The 22,888-nt window shown below is 49.1% G+C and overlaps 1 protein-coding gene across 11 annotated transcripts in view; it reads right to left on the reverse strand.

The window, feature by feature from the left end:
* The window catches only part of PSD2 (pleckstrin and Sec7 domain containing 2), a 98,271-nt gene that overhangs the window by 54,672 nt on the left and 20,711 nt on the right, over positions 1-22,888 (reverse strand). For 3 of the 11 annotated variants that reach the window (XM_075442155.1, XM_075442150.1, XM_075442151.1), the window contains exon 2: positions 21,336-21,441. The exons of 7 other annotated variants lie outside the window; for them this stretch is intronic. The gene's annotated coding sequence lies outside the window, so the exon portion shown is untranslated. Of the gene's footprint in view, positions 1-6,750; positions 7,216-21,335; positions 21,442-22,888 lie in introns of those variants that run through there. One more of the 11 variants, XM_075442152.1, reaches the window with a different exon arrangement.

The following is a 22,888-nucleotide window of genomic DNA, read 5'->3' on the forward strand; positions in this document are numbered from 1 at the left end:
GAAGAGGCACTGGGGAATCCCTGGAAGGGTGAATGTACAGACTGTTGCTGAGCCAGGAAGACCATCAGCTACCCGCTTCCAATTTGCCAGACTGAGAAGAGCCACGAGGAGAGATCCAGGCCTCTTGAAGCCTCCTGACCCCTCTGAGATTTGTAAGTCTCCTGTTGGATCCATACTCCGTTGCACACACATGGATGGAGGCTGTCATGTGCACCTGAAGTCTGCAGGCAAGCTAAGTGTATAACAACCCACGACAAATTACTGAACAAGTCACTAGCTACTTGATTTATGCTTGTGGTGACAGTCACTTGAAGCACACCCAGGTTATGGGTGTCTGAGGCTTCCCAGAACTGGGAGGTGGGTTTGTAATGGGCCCAGCTCCTCATGGTGATGCCTTGTACTGAAGTCACGCAACTGACTCCTGCCACACTCAACTGTGCAGCCAGCTTGTCCCACATTAGCTGCAGAGGGTCTCTCCTATTCTACAACTCCATGAGACATCTATATGTGGTAGGGCTCATCTGTGAACTGCTACATTCCCCAGCTGTGTGAGGCAGGTTCATGGGCAAAGGGAAGAGGAGACAGGATGCCACAACTTGGACTCAAAAGAAGACAACTGAGGGTGGAGCAGCTGGTTGCAACTGTCCACATCTGCCTCCAGCAAACAGATGGAAGGTTACCAATGCTGGACACAGTTCAAAGACAGATTCAACGTCCTTCTACTAGCTCTAAGAAAGCATTAAAGTGCAGCTCAGCCTCTGGCCCAATGCAGCCATAGCTTCAACCAGGCCGCTGGGAGAACACAAACTGCAGCAGTGGGGGAAGGAATGAGATGGGGCACAGGTAAGGGCTGGAAGGTGGTATCTGAGTTCCCACCTGTGGATTTTCACATGACCATTACTCCTGCCCTTTCTACAGGCTCAGGCATCCTCTCAAGTGACTGCTGCTTCCCTAGGTCCTGTGGGTAGGGTGGCCATCCCATGCATGTCCACTGCTCCCAGCGTCCAGCAAATGTAACATGGGTTAGCTTACAAAAAAGAGGTCTGGCAAGAAATGGGAATGACCTGGCACATGTCCTGGCCAGGACTGTTCACACCAATGGCCTCTGTGGCCCTGCTGAGTTGTAGACAGTTATTAAGCTGCAGTGCCATGATTTGGAACAGACCTGCTCTGTAAGGCCCACATAAGCAGAAAAGCATGGATTCGTGCTGGAAAGAGGCTATTACTGCTGTGGGAAAGGTTAATAGAAGCCAAGGCATCCATGATTCAGTGCTAACCATAGCCGTTCCATCAGTTTCCCAGTGCTCGGGCTTGGTGCTTCCACCACAAGACGGGAGAGAGGCAAAAGGGACTGAGGATCCCATCCCCTGCAGCCCTCTGATGCTGCCCTTTCTTGCAGGCCAGATCCAAGCAAGTCAACTGCTATTAGCTTCCTTTATCAGAATCCCAGCAACACCAGCCCACCACTTGTCATGTGCCTAGTGTCACCGGATACAAATGCAGGACAAGCACCAAGTCACCTGCTCCAGCTGTGCTCTGCCCTCAAGGTCCCGCACAGCCCCTGGACTATGAGGAAACAGTGCAGGGCTGCTTAGGGGGAGAAGGAGAGCAGAGATGTCCTGTCACCTACTTTGGGGTGATGGCTGGATTTGCAGTGGGGCCAGTAAAGCTGGGCTGGCATCCACTGCAGGAAAACACCAGTCCTGAAGAAGTTGGGCAGAGATGCATCAAAGTTTTCCCTGATTGTGTGAAGGTTTGGAAACTACACAGCAGTTCTTTCAGGGACCGAGACTGGAAGTGTCCCAGCTTTTACAGAAGCTGAATGGCTGGTGGGGAATGATTTGTTTTTAATTTTCTTCCCTGTGTCAGGAACTGGAAAGGCTCCCACTTCAGTTTTTTGTAACCACTTGGCTGCTGCCACACAGGAAGTCTTGGAGAAGAATCCTGCTGCTTAGTCAAGCAAGAGCTTTTCCTCAAGCTCGTGCCGAGCTGGGCTGCATCATGCTGCAGCCTTGCTTTGCCTCACTGCTCCACATCCTGTCCCTTGGTCTTGGTGCAAATGGGGCAGCAGCTCCTTCGTGCGGGCTCTGTCTTCATCCTGGCACTGCAAGGATGTCCAGGGGGTGAGCAGGAGGCACAGGGATAACATGGATGAGAAGGGCGCATTCTGATGTGGCTCCTGTGGTGTTGGAGGCAAAGGAGAAATGAGAAGACCCTGTGTTCATCTGACAATCTCAGAGTCAAGATTAGAAAGACAGAGAGGGTGTCAGGAAGAGGAAGGGATGTCAAGACAGGCTGCCCTGCTCTGAGGTACGCTGGGGTGCAGACCCCAGGGAAAGGAGGGCACTGGGAGATTGCGCCTGCTTGCTGTGCAGCCTGTAAGTTTAGAAGATGCAGGGCAGAGCAGAACTGATCCTTCTGGATCTTTCAGCAAAATTATAGAAGGCCTCACCCAGAACATCACCATGCTCCACCAAGACCTAAGGTGGTGGCAGTACCAGGAAAGGGTGTTGGGAGGTCCTGGTGCTAACAGGGAGGAGTCAGTTCCTGAGACCATGCTCAAAGCAGGCTGAGGGACATAGTGGCATCTTGGCCCTCTTTTTCTCCTGGTGCATGGAGATGAAGGGAAAGACAGAAGATGCCTGTACTGACACTCAGGTGCCACCAGCCTCTTGGCCCATGCTGACACCCGGAGGCACATCTAATCCCATGACCAGATTCAGTTTGTAAATTTCTTGTACTTGGAGGTCCAATACCGGACACGATGTGTGGATGTGGTCTCACAAGCCCTGGACAGAGTGGAAGACTCTTGCCATAAGCTGCTGGCTACACCCTTGCACACACAGCCCTGTACACACTTGATTTGTATTGTACACTGCTGACATGGTGATTTTCAGCAGAGCAGCTACTGCGGCAGTTAGTCCTCAGGACATACCAATGCCTTGGGTTACTCCAGACCAGGCTCAGTTCTGCTTCATGGTGCTGCAGGCAGAGGCTAAGCGACAGTTTCTGCAACCTGAGAAAACCCCACAGGATGGAATTCGCTCAGTGTAATGTGAATACAGCACAGACATACTCAATGAGGAGCATCTCAGGATCTCCATTCTCTGAGCAGCCCCCAGTTCCATGCACTCAGGCAGCCAGGTGAGGAACTCTTAATCCTGATCTGAGTTATTTTCATCCTTGGGGCAGACAGCACCCCTCTCACACGTCATTTGCTGACCACCACGAAATGCAGACCTCTGCAGTGCTCTCTGTGCCCCAGGACCCTTTTCCAGGCCAGTACAAACTGGCCACAGATTTCTCAAGATACTGGTTTCTGAATGATATCTTCCATCCTCTTTTTGAAAAAGTGAAAAGCAATTTCACGCATCTGCTTTCATGGTGGAAAGAGTCCATCTACAGAATTCAGAAAGACGTGACAGGCAGATGTTTCCTGCTTGGCCCTTTTCCTTGACACAAACCGTGCCATGCAGACACGCAGCCACCACTGACACACACAGATACAGCTGGGCCTCGTACCCAGCTGCGCCTGCTATGATTGCCTTCTGCTTTTCTTGGAGAGGGAAACACTAATGAGCCAAACCTGTTTTCTGGGCATCTGGACTGGGTTGTATAAGAGCTTAAAAATTCCTTTGGTCACTTGTTGGAGAGAGTTCTTGAGCTACTTGGGCTAAAGCATCTACAGTAACATCCTCTGCTCCAAGTTCCCATCCTCTTTGAGTAGGAATGAAACTTCTCTTACGGCTATTTGATCTACATGCTGTTGATCCCATCCATAATGTGGCTGGTGAATGGGAATGGGTGTGCTTTTATGATCCAACTCACCAATGAATTTACAAAATGCAGGTGCAGTATATTACCCTGGGTGGAGGGTGTGTGCATGAGCACAACAAGGTTTATTTGAGGAGGCAAACCTATAGAGAGATGGAGAAATCATAGCTATGGTTCTTCCTTTTGAAGTATGTCTCCTGCCTCTTATGTCTCTGCTTTGACCTCTGCCTTTTCAACACAGCTGAAAATAAAAATATTTTACCATTATTGTGAAAATCTTCATTTATTTCTCCCGTGGGCTGGAGGCTTGTTTTTGTATGATTTTGCAGACCTCAATCATATCACCTCTCAGCCTCTCCTCTCCAAATTGCAGTCCCTGCCTACTTAGCCTGTTCTCATAACACTGGTTCTCCACCTCCCTGAGCATTTTGACTACCTTTCTGCAGATTTTCTCTAACTCAGTTACTTCTATTACTCTATTACAGTCTAGAGATGAGGAAAGCAGTACCGCATAGTGACCTAAGGATGAGGGCATATCAAAGATTTATACAGCACCAAACTGATGCCTTCTGTTCTGTACATGACGCTGATGATGATGATGACACTGAACTTTAGCTCACCCACAACATCTCTGCTGAACACTAGAGTCTCTGGATTAGAGCTGGTCTGGGGTGTCAGCCAGACACTGATTATTTCAAAGGTGCTACTCCAAGGCAGGATAAAGAGGAAAGTGGGCAGAGACTGGGGGATGCAGTACTTTCCCTTTCTCTGTTCTTGCCTTACCATTTCTCTGACCATGCTACCTTTGATATTACTCTGTAAAGCCCTTCCCTGTGTTCCCAGCACCTGCTGGACCCACCAGAAGAGGTCCTCCCATTATCTAGTGGAGGGCACCTGTGACTACATTACCCATCCTGTGTAATAATTAAGAGTTAATGTGTGCAACCTCTCATAGCCCACACAGTGTCCCAGTTCAGGTGAGGCTGTGTCCCCTTCCAGTGTCCATGGGTCCTTGGAGACGTCCTTCCCTCTGAAGATATGATCCATCTGCCTGGGCTAGTCTAAGAGGGACCCTCGCAGTTTCAGTTACACTCTTAGCTTGTGACTTGAGAAACCCATCCTATCCTTCAGTTCCCTGCTTTGCAACAGCCTTTCTGAGACAAGGCAAATCATTCAAGCTTGTAGTTCTCTTGCTCCCAGAAACCTGGTAGAAGAGCACTGCTCTGTGCCCAGGGAGGGGAGAGCTGGAAGGAGTGAGAGATGGACTCCAGACAGGGAGGAAATGAATGCCTATCATGGGGGTCAGATCTGTGTACTCTCCATTCCAACCCACAGCCTCAAGCCTTGTTGTCTGGGAGGGATTTCAGGTGGACAATGGCCAGTGCAGTGCTGTGAAAGCCCCAAACCAGACCTGTGAGAGTCACCAAGGCCAGCATGCCCGTGCCTGTGCCAGGGTGCCAATTAACCTGGCTGGGTGCCACTGCATGCCAGCATTTACCTGGGCTGAAAGAAAACGTGGCTTAACAAAGAAATATGAGCACTCACTGCTGCTAGTGTTACGATTTACAGAGCCTCTGGGGTGCTGACAGACGTTGCTCATGGGCAATGTACTGTCCAAGTGGTTTCCATCCGTCATTGACAGTTTAAGCTGCAGGTCCTGTATCCTTCACTTCCAATGTAGAAAAGAGGCCATGGATAAAACATGTCCCACAGACAAAAATAAACCAGCTACATGCTAAGAAAGAGCCTTTGGGTAATCAGAAATCGCTGTGCATGAAACATACTTTTTCTCAAAAACAAATCCTACAGCTCCTTGTTTGAATTTTTATTAGAGTTCCCAGAGCAATTAGTACACATTCAGATCCAAACGACTCCTGCAAAACTTCATCCTGGGGAAACAATGGCAGTTTTTCACTTATAGAGAACAATCAAACTGAGTCTGAAAAATCCTTAACAGCTCTCCTGTTTGCACTCTTTTGCACTTACTCAAAGGGGGGAAATAAAACAAAATACTTAGTATTTTTCATGTATTCCTTTTCTTGTACTGACACCTTGGCTACACAGCACTTTGTGCACTGAGCCTTCCTCTAACCCTGTGCATGCATCATGCAAACCTGACAGTTCTTTTCACAGGGGAAACAGACTCACTATCTCAGGCTTACAGAGGTGAAAGCCTGGACTGCACCATCACTTGATGAGGTGGGAGGAGCTGCTGATGTTTCCACAAAAAAATGGGACAAAACATAGGGGTGGTGAGCTTATGTGTTCCCCAGGAGAAGCTTGAGACGGAAGGTCCAGGAGGCTGATGAATATGGACTTGAATGTCCCTCTAGTCTCAACAGCATGCTGGGTCAGTAATCTTCCTGGAATTGGCTCCTCTAAAACCACATCCAGAACTTCCAGGTTTGACTACAAGGCGACAAAGGTCCCATCAGTGACAGAGCAGACAGTGAAGTCTGTCTGACCCTTAGATCCCCACTCCTGCAGGAACAAGCTTTGACCCCCTTGTAGACCTTGCGGGGCTCCCCACAGGCTCTACCTGCAGAAAACCGCTGAGATTCACAGGAATCCTCCTGTGTCTCAGAGAGAAACAGGAGCCTCCACAAAACAGCAAAACAGCAAAGGAGGACAAATTTTTACTGCACCCTAGCGGAAGGAGGAGAAGGACAGCTCCCATAGGGCTGTCATTCCTGCCTCCCTAAAACAATGCTCTCCGCTAGGTGGATCTGGCCAAGGTGATTGTTTAATGCTGGATCTCAAGGCCATGAGCCTGCAGCAGCAGATGCGAAGCCTGCAGCTGTACAGGCAGGTCACAGGGACACCAAAAGACTCCTTCATGTGCAAGGATCCCTACTACCCCTTCCCTGGCATGGGAGCAAAGATAGGGGAAAAGAAAAAGAGGCTTTCAGCATCCTGACACCCCATATTCAGGCAACTCCCACAGGTCAGAGAAGAGCTTGAGAGCAAGGTACCTACCTGGGCAGCAGCAAGTGGGTCTCAGTGCCTCAAACCCTGTGTTAGTGCAGAACAAACAGCTCGTAATCCATCCATGTTGTTCAAGACAGGCGTTTTCAAAGGGTACATCTAGACAAACCTTATCCCTCTTTGGCTGTGAACAGCAGGGTTTCTTAGCTCGGTTCTGAGCTGGCTCCACCCTCTCCTCTGCCTATTTGCTGTGGTGCTCACTTTGTCTTGAGGAGGAGATTTATAGTTCAGGTGGCTGTAAGCTGTGCTTCTGTCCTGGTTGTCTGTAGGTTGTAAAAGTCCACAAAAGTCCACAAAAGCTGTAACTGCTTCTCATAACCTATAAATGGAAACAGCCTTCTTGCCCCCTTTTTTCCTCCCTTTGCTTTGATCCTCCCTCCTTACATACTACCAGTATCCAAAATAATAAAACAGGGCTGGCAGCTGACTCAGGCCCCAGAAAAGGAAATTCCTGCTGTCTACACTAAACCTATGCAACTCCTCACAGGTTTCCTCCTGAAACCTTAGCAAGATTTCAGGAGGCAACAGTCAAGCCCATCCTGCTTGCTCACTAGGAGAAACATCCAACATAATGGAGACCAGTACTGCAGAATGAGCTGGAGTTTTGAGAGGGAGGTAAATTCCCTTCACACTCCAACACATCAATAAAACTCTCATTTGGGAATACAGGAGAAATCCTTTTCTGATAGAGGACTAGTAACACACTAGATCTGTAAAGAGATGCTCAGTCCAAAGAAGTTGGTAGACAAGCTGTTTGAAGGAAAACTGTTTGAAGGCAGGCCCTCAGGAATCCCAGAAGCCTACAGAGAGGATGACTTTCTCTTGGTCTAGGAGGACTGCGTGAGGGATCACTTAAGCAATCTGGATGCCCACAAATCCATGGGCCCCGATGGAATGCACCCACAAGTGCTGAGGGAGCTGGCGGATGTCATTGCTGAGCCACTCTCCTTCATCTTTGAGAGGTCCTGGAGGACAGGAGAAGTGCCCGAGGACTGGAGAAAGGCCAGTGTCACTCCAATCTTCAAAAAGGGCAAGAAGGACTACCCAGGGAACAACAGGCCGGTCAGCCTCACCTCCATCCTGGGAAAGGTGATGGAGCAGCTTATCCTGGAGGTCATCAACAAGCAAGTGGAGGAAAAGAAGATTATCAGGAGCAGTCAGCATGGATTCATCAAGGGGAAATCATGCCTGACCAATCTGATATCTTTCTACGATGGCGTGACCGGATGGGTAGATGAGGGGAGAGCCATGGATGTTGTCTACCTTGACTTCACCAAGGCTTTCGACACTGTTTCCCATAACATCCTCCTAGGGAAGCTCGGGAAGTGTGGGCTAGATGAGTGGTCAGTGCGGTGGATTGAGAACTGGCTGAATGGCAGAACTCAGGGGGTTGTCATCAACAGCACAGAGTCTAGTTGGAGGCCTGTAACTAGTGGTGTCCCCCAGGGGTCAGTACTCAGCCCGGTCTTATTCAACTTCTTCATCAATGACCTGGATGAAGAGTTAGAATGTACCCTCAGCAAGTTTGCTGATGACACAAAACTGGGAGAAGTGGTGGATACACCAGAAGGCTGTGCTGCCATTCAGCGAGACCTGGACAGGCTGGAGAGTTGGGCAGACAGGAACCTGATGAGGTTCAACAAGGGCAAGTGCAGGGTCCTGCACCTGGGGAGGAACAACCCCATGCATCAGTACAGGCTTGGGGCGGACCTGCTGGAGTGCAGCTCTGCGGAGAGGGACCTGGGCGTCCTGGTGGACAACAGGTTGACCATGAGCCAGCAGTGTGCCCTGGCTGCCAAGAAGGCCAATGGGATTCTAGGGTGCATTAGGAGGAGTGTGACCAGTACTTCGAGGGAGGTTCTCCTTCTCCTCTACACTGCCCTAGTGAGGTCCCATCTGGAGTACTGTGTCCAGTTCTGGGCTCCCCACTTCAAGAAGGATGAGGAGCTACTGGAGAGAGTCCAGAGGAGGGCTACGATGATGGTGAGGGGACTGGAGCATCTCTCCTCTGAGGAAAGGCTGAGGGAGCTGGGCTTGTTCAGCCTGAAGAAGAGAAGGCTGCGAGGGGACCTAATAAATGGTTATAAATATCTCAAGGGTGGGTGTCAGGAGGATGGGCTCAGACTCTTTTCAGTGGTGCCCAGCGACAGGACAAGGGGCAATGGACACAAACTGAAGCATAGGAAATTCTGTCTGAACATGAGGAAGAACTTCTTCCCTCTGAGGGTGACGGAGCACTGGAACAGGCAGCCCAGGGAGGTTGTGAAGTCTCCTTCTCTGGAGATATTCAAGACCCGCCTGGACAAGCTCCTGTGCAGCCTGCTGTAGGTGACCCTGCTTCGGGAGGGGGGTTCGACTAGAAGACCCACAGAGGTCCCTTCCAACCCCGAACATTCTGTGTTTCATTCTGTGAAACGGACTCCAGTCCAAGGAGTCCAGCAGCACCAGGAGTCCACATGCACAGAAACATGCAGAGATGGCTGACTGTTGACTCTGGGCTCCTTGGGAGCTCAATGTGATCCAGAGAGCACTGCAGGGAACAAGGTCTTCCTGAGCATCTCCCAAACCTGTTGGGAAAGCCAGAAGAGAGAAATCAGGCTTTTGTGAGCACTAATATCAGAGAGAGCTGTTTTGAACCTAGTTGCTGGTGCCCAAAGTCGGCATGAAGCACCCTGCAACACCAGATAACTCCTCACTTGTTGGTGAGAGCATGAAATCTCCCTTCTCTCCACATAGAACTCATCTGTGAAGGGCAAGGTCTATATTCATGCAGGCAGACTGGCAAGTCCTTCATCTGTAAGGAACCACAAGAAACAGTCTGATGGCATTAGTGTGAATTAGATACTCTGGAAGCTGCAGGACCGAGGACAAGATCCTCCTTCGAGGAAGAGAACAACAAGCATTGGTGAAGTGATTATATACTTCTACAGACATCTCAAAAGGTCTGCCTTTCCATCCTGAACCATCTCCAGAGAAAAAAGAGTAACCTTCAGTGTTTGCTGACAGGCAACAGGGCTGGAACTTCGCTGCCTAACATTACAGGGTGTCAGGACATGAAACATGGCATTTCCATTGAAGTTAGGAGCTCCAGTTGGGCATAAAACTGATTTCCCAGAGGACCTGCAAGTAACAGTCTGAGAAAATAAGATCAAATATGAAGGGACTTTAACATATCATCAAGACCAAATCAAGACATTTGGGAGGCAAACTGGAGACAGCAATCCACTACAGGGGAACAGACAGGACAGTCTCTAGGAAAATCATCTCCTCTCCGGCCAGGAGTGAACATCAGCCTTTTTAGTAGCGAATGCTATACCTATAAGCTCACTAGTTCCACAGCCCACCTTTTTCTCTTTGGTTTAGACAAAAAATTCCCTTTCAAAACTGCAGGAAATATTCCTACATAGAAGTGTGGGTTTAGTAAATCATCCTTTACCAAAGAAAAACAGATGACCACTGAACTGAAAACTGTCTATTGGCTGTAGAGCACTAAGGAAGTGTGATGAACTGACATTTCATCATTCCTCCATGTTGGAGTCACACTTGTACTGTTAGCTGACAAAGGTGTATGTTCTGCAAGTGGCATGACCACTCTCCCTCCTTTCTCCCAGAATCTTTCATTCAAGAAGAAAGATCTGGAGTGGTCCTGGGTTTGGCTGGGATAGGGATAGTTTTCATAAAAAAACAGGAGCGGACAACAACCAGGATGGCTGACCCAAACTGGCCAAACAAATGGGGTATTTGATACCATGTGACATCATGCTCAGTTTTGAGTCGGGGAGCTGGCTGGGGGGAGCTTAATCGTTGCTCAGGAGCATGCTGGGCATCAGGTGGTGAGAGAGTTGCTCTGTATATTCCCTTGGGTTTTTTATATTCTTCTTACCAGTATGGTTCTTGTTACTGTTCACTTCCGTTGCTTCTCTGTTAAACTGTCTTTATCCCAGCCCACGAGTTTTGCCTTTTTCTTCCAATTCTCCTCCAGACCCCAGTGGGGGGAGGGGCAATGGAGTGGCCATGTGACTCTTTGTTGCCAGGTGGGGCTAAGCCATGACAGTCCTTTTTGGCACCCAACGTGGGGCATGAAGGGTTGGGATAACTGCAGGGCTGACCAGAGTGTGTTAAAACAACTTTGTTATAATTTCTTATATGCATTTGTTCTGTTAGTGAAATAGTCACTGGTCAAGATGTTGCTTTGTTTGGTCACATGGTTGTGGTACATAAACCCTTACTTGCAGTATGTATTCACTGCAGTGCTGTTCATCACCTCTGGGAAAAGGATCAGGATTGCCATTTTATTGTACTCTGTAATATCGATTTACGATATGATAACATCACTGGGCGTGAGGTTAGGCTTGTATTTGTATGCAGCATTGTGGTCGTTTCCGTACCTCAGATGCTATCTCTCAGAATTTATTAACAGTCAAACCCACTCTATGGGGAAAACTGGAGAGGATACTTTCCCCCAGTCTTTCACCCCTCCTTTCTCCTCTGGCTAGTCTTAACGGCTTTCAAGAATTTTGAGTATCCTTGCGATGTTCAAGCCAGCATGCTCCTATTGCTTTGTCTCCTGAATGGGTTTCTAGTCTTGTTTAGGGTTAAACAACTATTTAAAAATATCATCCAGAAATCTACCCCGAGTCTGGATAGTTAAGAGTGCCAGGGTTTGTGGGATAGTATGGGCAAGTATCTAGCACATCTAGCACAGTGGGCACCTCTGATGTTTTTGAACCTCATCCCTGAACAAGTGCAGAATACTGACAAAGTAAAATTTTTGAAAAAAGCATGCTGTCACCCTGGCAATTCCAGAGAGACACAAATCACTGCAATGTGCTGGGGCCTGGCCCACGTGTACCGAGCCCTGTTCAACACTATACAGTGCTCTCAAGGGGAAGAGGGGGAAAACAAACCGAAGGGCACTGCAGCTTCTCTAACCCCCACAACAGGTGCTGTGGCCGTCCCAACTCCCCACAACAGGCACTGCAGCTACTCCAACCCCCAAGGCTGCCCCAACCCTCATGGCTGCCCCAGCCCCCTCAGTGGGCACAGTGGCTACTCAGACCCTGGCGACAGGCACTGCAGCTAAACCAGAAAACCAACCCATGCCAGTATCAGTCACCCCTATACAGAAAAAAAAATACACAAAAAAACGCAGTTCACCTAATAAGGGATCACAATGAACCAGGGCTATCATGAGAGCAGGAGGAAGGGGCAGAGTCAGAGACAGTCACCCGATCCCTGTCCCTAAGCGAGCTGTGACATATGTGGAAAGATTTCAGCCACCATTCAGGTGAGAACATTGTTACCTGGATGCTCTGATGCTGGGATAACGGTACCAGTAGCTTGGAATTAGAGAGCAGGAAAGCCAAGCAGCTGGAATTGCTGGCCAGGGAAGGGGGCATTGAAAAAGTGACTGGAAAAAAGACACAAGCCCTCAGCTTCTGGAGGCAACTTCTGTCAGGCATAAGGGAAAGGTTTTCCTTCAGTAAAGATGTTCTAGGTTATCCAGGCAAGTGGACCACCATGGAGAGAGGTATCCATTACCTCGGGGAATTAGCTGTGCGAGAGATGTTTTATTATCACTCAGACAATGTGCAGTTATCCACAGACCCAGATGAAGTCCAATGCACATGATCTATGTGGCTAAATTTTGTACGGAGCACACCATTGTCAGATGCCAAATGATTGGCAATAACAGACTGGAAAGGCAAAGAGGCACCAATGGTGAATGGATGACTCCAGCAATATGAATAAAGTGTCTCTTCCTCCCTCATTTCAGCTGCGGAGAAAACTGTCCCGGGAGGTCCAGTAACTCAAAGACAATGTGTCCTACTCCCCACCTATACGGACCAGTATCTCAGTCATTAGGAGTAAGCGTTTCTCATTTCAGGAGAGAGGATATAGAAAGTACACACCACAAGGCACTCTGTGGTTTTGCGTGCGTGACCACGGAGAGAACTTGAGGAAGTGTGATGGCAAACCTACCTCAACCCTAAAGGCACAAGTGTGTGAGTTTCAGGGAAAAACAATCACAAAAGGGGATTCTTCTAGGAAAAATGATGGTCATTTCCAGTGGGCAGCTTTCCAGACAGAGTTGAAAGCTTGTTCTTACATCCAGTCCTCTTGAAGGGAATTCTAAGTGATTTTTACAGGAAGTGAGTAATGAATACTCTGATCAGGATTAGAGGGGCCCTGCCTCCAGCCAGGTGGAGGAAAGGGACAACCAGGTTTATTGGACTGCGTGAATTTGATGGCCTGGCATGTCAGATCCACAAGAGTATAAGGCTCTAGTGGACACTTGTGCACAGTGTAATACCATCACATTACAAAGGGGCAGAATCCATCTGTATTTCTAGAGTGACAGAGTGATCCCAACAGCTAACTGTATTGGAGGCCGAAGTGAGCCTGACTGGAAATGAGTGGCAAAAGCACCCCATTGTGACTGGCCCTGAGGCTCCATGCATCCTTGGCATAGACTATGTCAGGAGAAGGTATTTCAAGGGCCCAAAAGGGTACAGGAGGGCTTTTGCTATAGCTTCCTTGGAGAAGGAGGATGTTAAACAGCTGTCTACTTTGCCTGGTCTCTCGGAGGATCCTTTTATTGTGGGGTTGCCGAGGTTTGAAGAACTACAGGTGCCAATGGCTACCACAACTGTGGTACCACCAGCAGCAATATTGCACCAACTGAGTCTCCCTGATCCCCATCTGTAAGCTGATTTATCCACTGGAGAGTCAAGGAGTGGTCAGCAAGACTCACTCTCCCTTTAATAGCCCCATATGGCCAATGACAAAATCTAATGCAGAGTGGAGACTTGACAGTAGACTATCGTGCCCTGAATGCAGCCATGCCGCCACTGAGTGTTGCTGTGCTGGACATGACAGAACTTCAACATGAACTGGAGTCGAAGGCAGTGAAGTGGTATGCCACCACTGATATTTCTAATGTGTTCTTCTCAATCCCTTTGGCAGCACAATGCAGGCCACAGTTTGATTTCACTTGGATGGGCGTCCAGCACACCTGGAATTATCTGCCCCAAGGGTAGAAACACAGTCCCACCATTTTTCAGACGGCACTGGAAAAGGGTGAAGCTCTGGAACATCTACAGTACCTCGATGATATCATTGTGTGGAGTGATACAACAGAAGTTTTTGAGAAAGGGGAGAAAATAGTTCAATCCTTCCTGAAAGCTGGTTTTGCCATAAAACGAAGTAAGGTCAAGGGACCTGCACAGGACATTCAGTCTTTAGGAATAAAATGGCAAGATGGGTGTTGTCAGATCCCAATGGATGTGATCAATAAATTAGCAGCTATGTCTCCACCAACTAGCAAAAAAGAAAACACGAGCCTTCTTAGGCATTGTGGGTTTTTGGAGGATGCACATCCCAAATCAGTCAAATTGTAAGCCCTCTCTATCAAGTGGCCTGGAAGAAGAACCGTTTTGAATGGAGCCCTGAGCAACAGCAAGCATTTGAAGAAATTAAAAAGGAGATAATTCATGCAGTAGCCCTGGGATGAGCCTGGTCAGCACAAGACTTCAAAAATTTGCACTACACTTCAGCCAGGCAGAATGGTCCTACCTGGAGTCTGTAGCAGAAAGCAGCAGGAGAGACTCAAGATCAACCCTTGGGCTTTTGAAGTCAGATACAGAGGGATACAGAGGATCTGAGGCCTGCTACACTCCAACAGAAAAAGGGATACTGGCAGCATATGAAGGAGTTTGAGCTGCTTCGGAAGTGGTTCGCACTGAAGCACATCTCCTCTTGGCACCCTGACTGCCAGCCCTGGGATGGATGGATGTTCAGAGACAGGGTCCCCTCTACACATCATGCAGCTGATGCTACGTGGAGCAAGTGGGTCGCAATGATCACACAGCAGGCCTGAACGGGAAACCCCAGTCACCCAGGAATTCTGGAAGTGATCATGTACTGGCCAGAAGGCAAAGATTTTGGAACATCACCAGTAGAGGAGGTGACGCATGCTGAAGAGGCCCCACTGTATAATAAACTGCCAGTAAATGAGAACCAATATGCCCTGTTCATGGAGGGGTCGATTCATTTTGTGGGAAAGCATCTGAGGTGGAAGGCTGTTGTATGGAGTCCTACATGACAACTCACGGAAACCGCCGAAGGACAAGCTGAATCGAGCCAGTCTGAAGAAGTGAAAAGCCATCTAGCTTTAAACATTGCTGATAGAGAAAATTGGCCAGTGCTCTGTCTCTGTACTGACTCATGGATGGTGGCAAGTGCCTTTTGGGGGTGGCTACAGCAATGGAAGAAGAGCAACTGGCAGCGCAGAGGCAAACCCATCTAGGCTGCCCCGTTGTGGCAAGATATTGCTGCCTGGCTAGAGAAGTTGGTTGTAAAAGTGCGTCATGTGGATGCCCACATCCCTAAGAGTCAGGCCACTGAGGAACATCAAAACAACCAGCAGGTGGATCAGGCTGCCAAGATTGAAGTGTCTCAGGTGGATCTGGACTGGCAACATAAGGGTGTATTGTTTATAGCTCAGTGGGCCCATGACACCTCAGGCCATAAAGGAAAAGATAAAACGTACAGATGGGCTCGTGACCGAGGGGTGGACTTGACCATGGACACTATCGCACAGGTTATCCATGAACGTGAAACATGTGCTCCAGTCAAGCAAGCCAAGTGGGTAAAGCTTCTGTGGTATGGAAGCCAATGGCTGAAATATAAGTACGGGGAGGCCTGGCAGACTGAATACATCACGGTCCCACAAACCTGCCAGGGCAAGCACCATGTGCTCACAATGGTGGAAGCAAGCACCGGATGGCTGGAAACCTGTCCTGTGCCCCACACCACCACTTGGAACACTATCCTGGGCCTTGAAAAGCAAGTCCTATGGAGACATGGCACCCCAGAAAGAATTGGGTTGGACAACAGGACTCATTACCATAACAACCTCATAGACACCTGAGCCAAAGAGCATGGCACTGGGTGGGTATTCCACATCCCCTATCATGCACCAGCCTCTGGAAAAATTGAATGACACAATGGAATGCTAACAACTACTCTGAGAGCAATGAGGATTTTAGGTGAGAATAGCCAATAAATTAAAATGTATGATGTTAATTGCTAAAGAACCCTGTCACTGTATGTCATCACTACTATAGTAGTTATATGCTATGTCAAAGGTATTACAGTAAGAATCACCCAAACTAATGAAGGATAGACTTTGATGAAACCTAGCAAGGTGCAGTGGTGATGGGACTGGACCTGACTTTGGCAACTGGCACCCACCAACTTCATCAACACTGACATCTTCCACCTGCAGATGGTGGGCATGACCCATGCCAGATAGACCAACTGCGAGCTCTGGATGCAGCATGCGACCATTCAACACTACACATCATCTCTCCAGCCCTGAAAGACTGTTAAGAAAGATGGAGCCCATATCATGGACTAAATTAACTCAATGGGCATTTTAAAGGGTTGATCCTTAGACTAAGGGAATGATACCTGTGTGTATATTTTAAAGACAGGAAAAGTGGTGGTGATTGATTGGAAAATGGGGGACCTGGGCATGACATAGATGGTATAGAATAAGGGTTGGATAATGTCCTGAGTTTGGCTGGGATAGGGTTATTTTTTCACAAGAAAGCAGGAGGGGACACAGCCAGGACGGCTGACCCAAACTGGCCAAACAAATGGGGTATTTGATACCATGTGACGCCATGCTCGGTTCTGAGTGGGGGAGCTGGCTGGGGTGGGAGGTTAATTGCAGCTCATGAGTGCGCAGGACATTGGGCAGTGAGAGAGTTGCTCTGTGTATTCCCTTCTTCATCGATGCAGAGAGGCCAGAGGGGCCTAGCAGAAATAAATGTGTTGTAAAGATGAAAAAAAAGTTCAGGAGATGGGTGCCATTCAGCCTGGTTCATCAGATGAACCAATGACTTAGTGGCAGGAGCGGCAGCTAGGCTTGCTGTGGGACCATGCAGCCTGAGACAACTGTGCAAGCTGCATGTTGTACATCTGAGACTGTGAATTTTGTGGCCTCTTTCCTTCTCTCTTGGCCTGATGGCAGTAATAGTAACACATCTGCATTTTAGGTGTTGCTGTGACTCTGTGATTTTTCTGTGACGCCCCACATCCAAGCCTCCTGCACTTCACCTGGGGCTGTTACTCTGCTCCTTGTCCCCAGGCAGCTCTGGGCCAACACTCACACCAGGCAATGCAGAGTCGCCTCCTCTTGATGTTATCACAGTTCTCACACTGGGTGCACATGGGAAATCCAGACTTCCTGAAGCCACATCTGAACACCCAACCCTCCCCCTTCTTGCACACATAAATGATAAGACTGCAGAGGAAGCCTGGAGAATACTAGAGCTCAAAGTGCCGAAAGGAGGTAGCTCCAAAAGTCTGGGATAAAAATCTTTTACTCTTTGAAGGCAATCTTATGATTTGGGGGTGAGGGATAGTGCCCATCTTTAGTGTCGCATGCCTCACACTGCGAGGTGCCGTGCCAAAGGCAGGTCCTAGATGTGCATGCGTCAAACACCCTTGCACAGCGGTCAGGTGCTGTAGATGCCGTGGACACTGGAAAGAACCTGCAGGAGAGGCACTGTCCCAGACAAAAGTGGTGCAGGATGGGCTTCATGGCCATGATGGGCACAGATGCTCCCCAGGGGGCTGGCAGCTGTCCATAAGAAGCAGCCAACAGTAAGGACCACCCAAGAGAGGGGAGAAGGAACGGTGCAAACATAAAGGTCATGCTTTGTTGTAAAGCACATTTATAAATAGTTTATAAAGGGTTAAGAAATGATTAGCAGAGGCTTTCAGCACCTTGCAGACCGGCGCTTCTCAGCACCTCCGCAATACTTCCTATAACACGGGATGAGCTGCATATTAAAACCGCTCATCACCTGCCTTAATCCTTTCAAAACAACTTCTGATTAGACGGACCCTAAAACTGAGGGCTGGACTGACAGGCAGGTGGGATGTTTTTCTGTTTTGAAAGACAGTTATGTGCTCTCCTCTCCTCCACTGCTGGGCTCAAGACATCCCAGAGGAGAGTGGCCAAGTGCCCCAGCTCCTGCCAGGCTCCTCGGCTCGGGGATGCAGGGAGGCTGATGAGCCTGTGGGTTTAACGAGGAAATGAGCAGGGCTAGCAGGTTTGGGAGAGAGGAGGCTTCATTTCTCAGGGTGGGAAGGAGCAGAGTGGCAGGTCACCATGACATGGGGAATTGTGGAAAGAATCTCTCAAAAGCAATGGTTCTTCTGCAGGTGACATGCGCCCCACCACCCCCGGCTCCACCAGCACATGCATCAGCAGAGGCTCATGACTGTGCTGAGCAGGTGGGGCGGAGAGCAAAGGACATCACAGACCAGCAGAGTCGAGCCTGAAAGGCTTGGGACCCTTAATACACCCCATCCCAGTCCAACTCAGCCCAGCTCAGCCCAGCTCAGCACAGCACAGCCCAGCCCAGCACAGCACAGCCCAGTCCAGCACAGCTCAGCTCAGCACAGGACAGCACAGCCCAGCACACCAAAGTCCAGGCACAGGTGTGGCTGACAGTGTCTCAGCACAACAGCCCCCACACCCCAACCCAGTTCAGGGAATCAGGCCAGGGACACCTTGTTTCTACTGCCATGTCTGTGACCATCTCACTGCCTGGCAGTGGCTGCTCAGGGTGAAGACAGCCAGCAGAACTGGGCTGGGCTCAGGGCAGCGCAGAGTCAGCCCAGGTTGTCCCTCTGCACGGCCGCTTGGCAAAGGCCACAGTTAGGCCACAACAAGGCCATGGACCAGCACTGCCACACACTCATCCCACCAGCCCCTAGGAAGGAGCCACCAAAGGATGCACCAGCTGCTGCAGCAAATTAATTTTCTCTACTTCTGGGAGGAAAAACAACCCTATGATTATCTGCTGCCTTAGTTTCCCAACCTATGCAATGAGAAACCTGTGTCCTGGGACTTGGGCAAGAAAGAGAGCTTTAACAGTGAGAGAATACCAAGAAACCTGGATAAACAGCCTTGAAAGGACGAAGGATGCCCTTTCCTTGAAAGGCAAGTTAACAATCCCAGCTGCAGGCAACCAGTTACTCCTTCAGCAAGCTCAAGACTCTGGTGAGGCGTGGTTCAAATAGCTGCCCTTGCCTGGTGTTGCTAACTTATGAGATAAAACCTAAATACTCATTAAAGCAGCACTTGGCAGAAACCCCATCCTCAATTACAAAAATAATTTCATTTTTTTATGAGTCTGAGCCTTTGGGGGCTCATAATCTAATTAAATAAAGCTTTCTTACTTTCCTCTTGCCTGCTCCCCTAGCTTCTGTTGTACCAGCAAAGACAAATGTATGTTATTATTTTAGCAGAATCCCCCTGCACTGTGTATCCTCTTCTGGTCAGAAACCACCTCAGTTCCCCCCATGCCTGTGCCCTGCTTGGGAAGGCTGTGACCATAGCCTGGTTGCTTTTGTTCCTAGAAAGTACCTGAAATACCAGGGTCCCAGTCCAACTCCATCCGCTTCCACCTTCTGGGTACCTAGTGGCCTTTTGAGGAGCAAACATGCAGAACCTGGCAGCAGCAGAGCCCCAGTGAAGGTAAGCTCTGCTTGGGAGCGTTGCCTTGTGCCGTGCTGAGTGCAGATCGTATCCAAGTTTGCAAGATCCATCTGCCAGGATCTGCACTGGGGAAATGACGCTGCTTCAGTACATGCAACAGGGAGAGGTTGCAGGTGAACTGGAGAAGGTGCCATCAACTCCTTCTGTATGTGTCCAACACCAGCCAACATCAAGTGGCCATGCACAGAGTGGACAGAGACCTCTGCAAGCAGGACTGGGGCTTGCTGTGGAGGATGCTACAGTCAGCAGGTCCTGCTATGTATAGAGCAACACATTGGTGTTTCTCCGAGCTGGTGTCAGACCATCCAGCTCCAGATTGGGTGCTGAAGCAAGGCAGGGAGGTACCACAGGGAACTTCCTCTCCAACTCTATGAGGCTTTTTCCCAGAACTGTGTGAAATTTTTTGGAAAAATTGTTCATTGGCTAAAAATTGCAATTACAGGTCACCTGAATCTTACCTGGATTTGTGATACATTTGTACTGAAACCATTGAAAAGCTGGATTTAAAAAAATAACCAAAGTGTAAAAAAAAAAAGTTAAAAAATGTCACAAGAACTGAGATTTATGCTTTGACATTGGAGCATGTTAGCAAACACAGAAAACAAAAATTGAAAACAAAAATTGAAACCCTTCAATTTGGTATGGTATTACAGCATTTCCCTACAATATTACAATTTTTTAAGGATTTAAAATAAAAAAACTTTGGGTCAAATTTGGTTTTTCATATCAAGAAAATAATAGAGACAACAGTCACACAGGGGAGGAGAAGCTAGAAAGGTGACCAAGCTCACATCATTTTCTCTGGAGTTTTCAGTATGGTTGGTGAACCGTAAGCATATCAGTCACCTGGGCCTCATGTAAGTTTTCCTGCTCGATGGTTCTCAGGAGAGCTCGGAGGCTTATGCTCCAACCCCCGAAAAGGGGGCAGCACTGGGATTACTCTCCTAGAGCAGATCTGCAGGTTTTGTCTTTTGAGAGGGGCTCCATCACAGAGCCACAGAAAGGCCACAGAGAGATGAGGAGCTCAGCTGCATTGTCTGGAATGGAGATACAGGATGGGAAGTAACTGCACAAGCCACCAAATCCAGCTGTGAGTCCCTTGGTCCAGAAAACACTTCATCTAAATCACAGAGTGGTCTTGTCCCCAGTGCACTTCCTGTCACACTCACAGCACACTTAAAGCTGCAGGAGAGACTGGGGTCCTCACGATGCTAAGGTGACTCAGCTGGAGAGCAGGAGATACAAAACCCGTGGGCTGGGATTTTGCCATAGCAGAGGCTTTGGGAGATGATCCTAGGAATCAAACCGCGTCCCATGCTGTAGCGGAAGGAAGAAAATGCTGCGATGAATCCCATGCCCATCCTGCTTGAAAGGAAACCTTGGCCCTTGCCTGAGCCCTGATGAGGTGTCCCAAGGCAGCTGGCAATGACAGGGCATCCCACCAACATTACCTTTGTTGAGAGCCATTGGTAACACAAAGGTACCAATACCCTGACCAGTTTGCATGGGACCCCTCAGAGAGGCACTAGGAGGAAGCCTTCCGATGTGGTCTCCTTTTCCAGGTTCCAGTGCAAACACAACTCCTGTCTAGAACACAGGGATCAGCTGATCCTTCAAACCACCCTGCCGCAGATAGCCTGAGACACTAGTCCTGTCTCTTCCACAGCCACCAGCTGGGCCCTCCAAGACTGGCTTACATACCACAGAGCTGAAAAACCATAAGGGAAGGATGTGGTGCAATGAGAAGGAGGAAGAGGAAGGAGTGGAGGACATGTAAAGAGTGACGGTGAAGAGACAGGTGACAAACCACGCACCCAGTGCCAAGCTGAAGCCCAGAGCCTGGAAAAAGCATGGAGAGCACAAGAAGGGACTCGAGCTCAGCTGCACTGTCTCTGCTCAGGCTGCCTGCAGCTCCTTATGTTCTGTTGCCCTGCCTACCTTCAGGCAATGACAATAGCAGCATTTGCTCTAAAGAAGGAATCACTAGTATCCCTACCTGGGACTTGAGCAGAACCAAGCGCTGCCCAGGGTCAGGAAAGCCAGATTATGGACTGCAGGGAAAGACCTCCCTGAGCATCTCAGCCTTTCATCTCCTGAAGCTCCTGCAGGAAGACAAAGGGACAGCAGTAAGGATGAAGGGTGAGGTGGTTACTGTTCAGGTTGGACAAGTGCCTCTCCACCGGTGAGCCCAGCCTGCTAGCCATCTCCCCAGGGTCACAGAGGAAATGAGGAAGAGAGCCAGAACTGGCCTTGTCCCTCTTGCCTGTGATTCCTGCACCATAGCTGCCACAGAAAAGCATAATGAAGTTCATGTACAGAAGGTATCACTCCTTTGAACCCATCTGACCACTGAGAGCTTGGGTGCACTGAGCCTCACATGGACCCTGTCCCAGCACATCCCTGGAAAGGCATGTCCCTGCTGGTAAGGAGGACATTTTCACCCTCAGCAAATCTGGCAAGGAGATATCTCCATGTTAGAGACTTTGTCAACCAGCAGAGCAACCAGTAACCTCAAGAGATGTGGCCCTTTACAGAAGCAGATTACCCACTCCAGCGACTGCATGCATGCAATCTCCAAGCAGGCTTTCCCTCAGCAGGAATCGCTGTGCCCATAGCCAACCCTTTGGCGTCAGTACCAACAGCTCCATCCCAGCCCAGAGAGCATCCTTCTGGCAACGCCATCTATGTATGCAAGTCTACAGGGCCACACACAGGTGACTGAGGTGAGCAGGCCTCTCCATTTCCTTCTGGCAACAAGCACCAGCTCCAGCTTTGGGCAAAAACACTGATACCACATGGGGCAAATCCACAGATGGAGAAGGCACTCCAAACTTCAAAGGAGACTTTTCACTTCAATCCCTTTAACATTGTGGCCCGACATACTCTGCGCTATCTGCCTCCTGGCAGGAATAGCATATACAAATGACAGCATGGGCTGAAGCTTGTGGCAACATCGGGTGGAGGGATCTTCCCCAGTGGGAAAACCCATGGAGAAAGGGGACAAAAAGGTGTCAAATGACAGGATGGGGGGAAGAGAAGAGATGAGACCATAGGTGGAAATCAAGAAAAGCAACACAGGGTATTACAGCATGGGACATGCGCTGTGAGCAGCACCAGTGGGGAGAGTGGAAAGCCAAGACACCTGTAAAGGCTTCATACTCAGAAGTGGATGCAACCATAAAGAGAAATAAAGCGGATACCTCCTGCCAAGCACTAAGTATTCAGCTCCATGTGAAGAGTCATATGATGGGTCACATAATGACATCAGAGGGGGCTTCATTTCAGTTACCCAGTAGGTGGAGTCAGAAATGCGTGTCCTCATCTTGGACAACACAGAAGCTGGTGTAAAACTGCTTGACTCCCTCTTGCCACACACTGTGCAGCTCTAATGAGTCACCCCAGCAAAAAATCACCTTTACTCCATCCACCTAATCTCTGTGAACCAGTACTCCCATTACCACCACTCTCCCACTGCACCTGCAAACAGGACCACACCATCCAGATATGAAACTGGCCTGGTGGTCAAAGAGAGAGGCTTTCTGGCAGAGC

This window comes from Opisthocomus hoazin, chromosome 23, assembly GCF_030867145.1.
Source record: "Opisthocomus hoazin isolate bOpiHoa1 chromosome 23, bOpiHoa1.hap1, whole genome shotgun sequence".
Lineage (NCBI taxonomy): Eukaryota > Metazoa > Chordata > Aves > Opisthocomiformes > Opisthocomidae > Opisthocomus > Opisthocomus hoazin.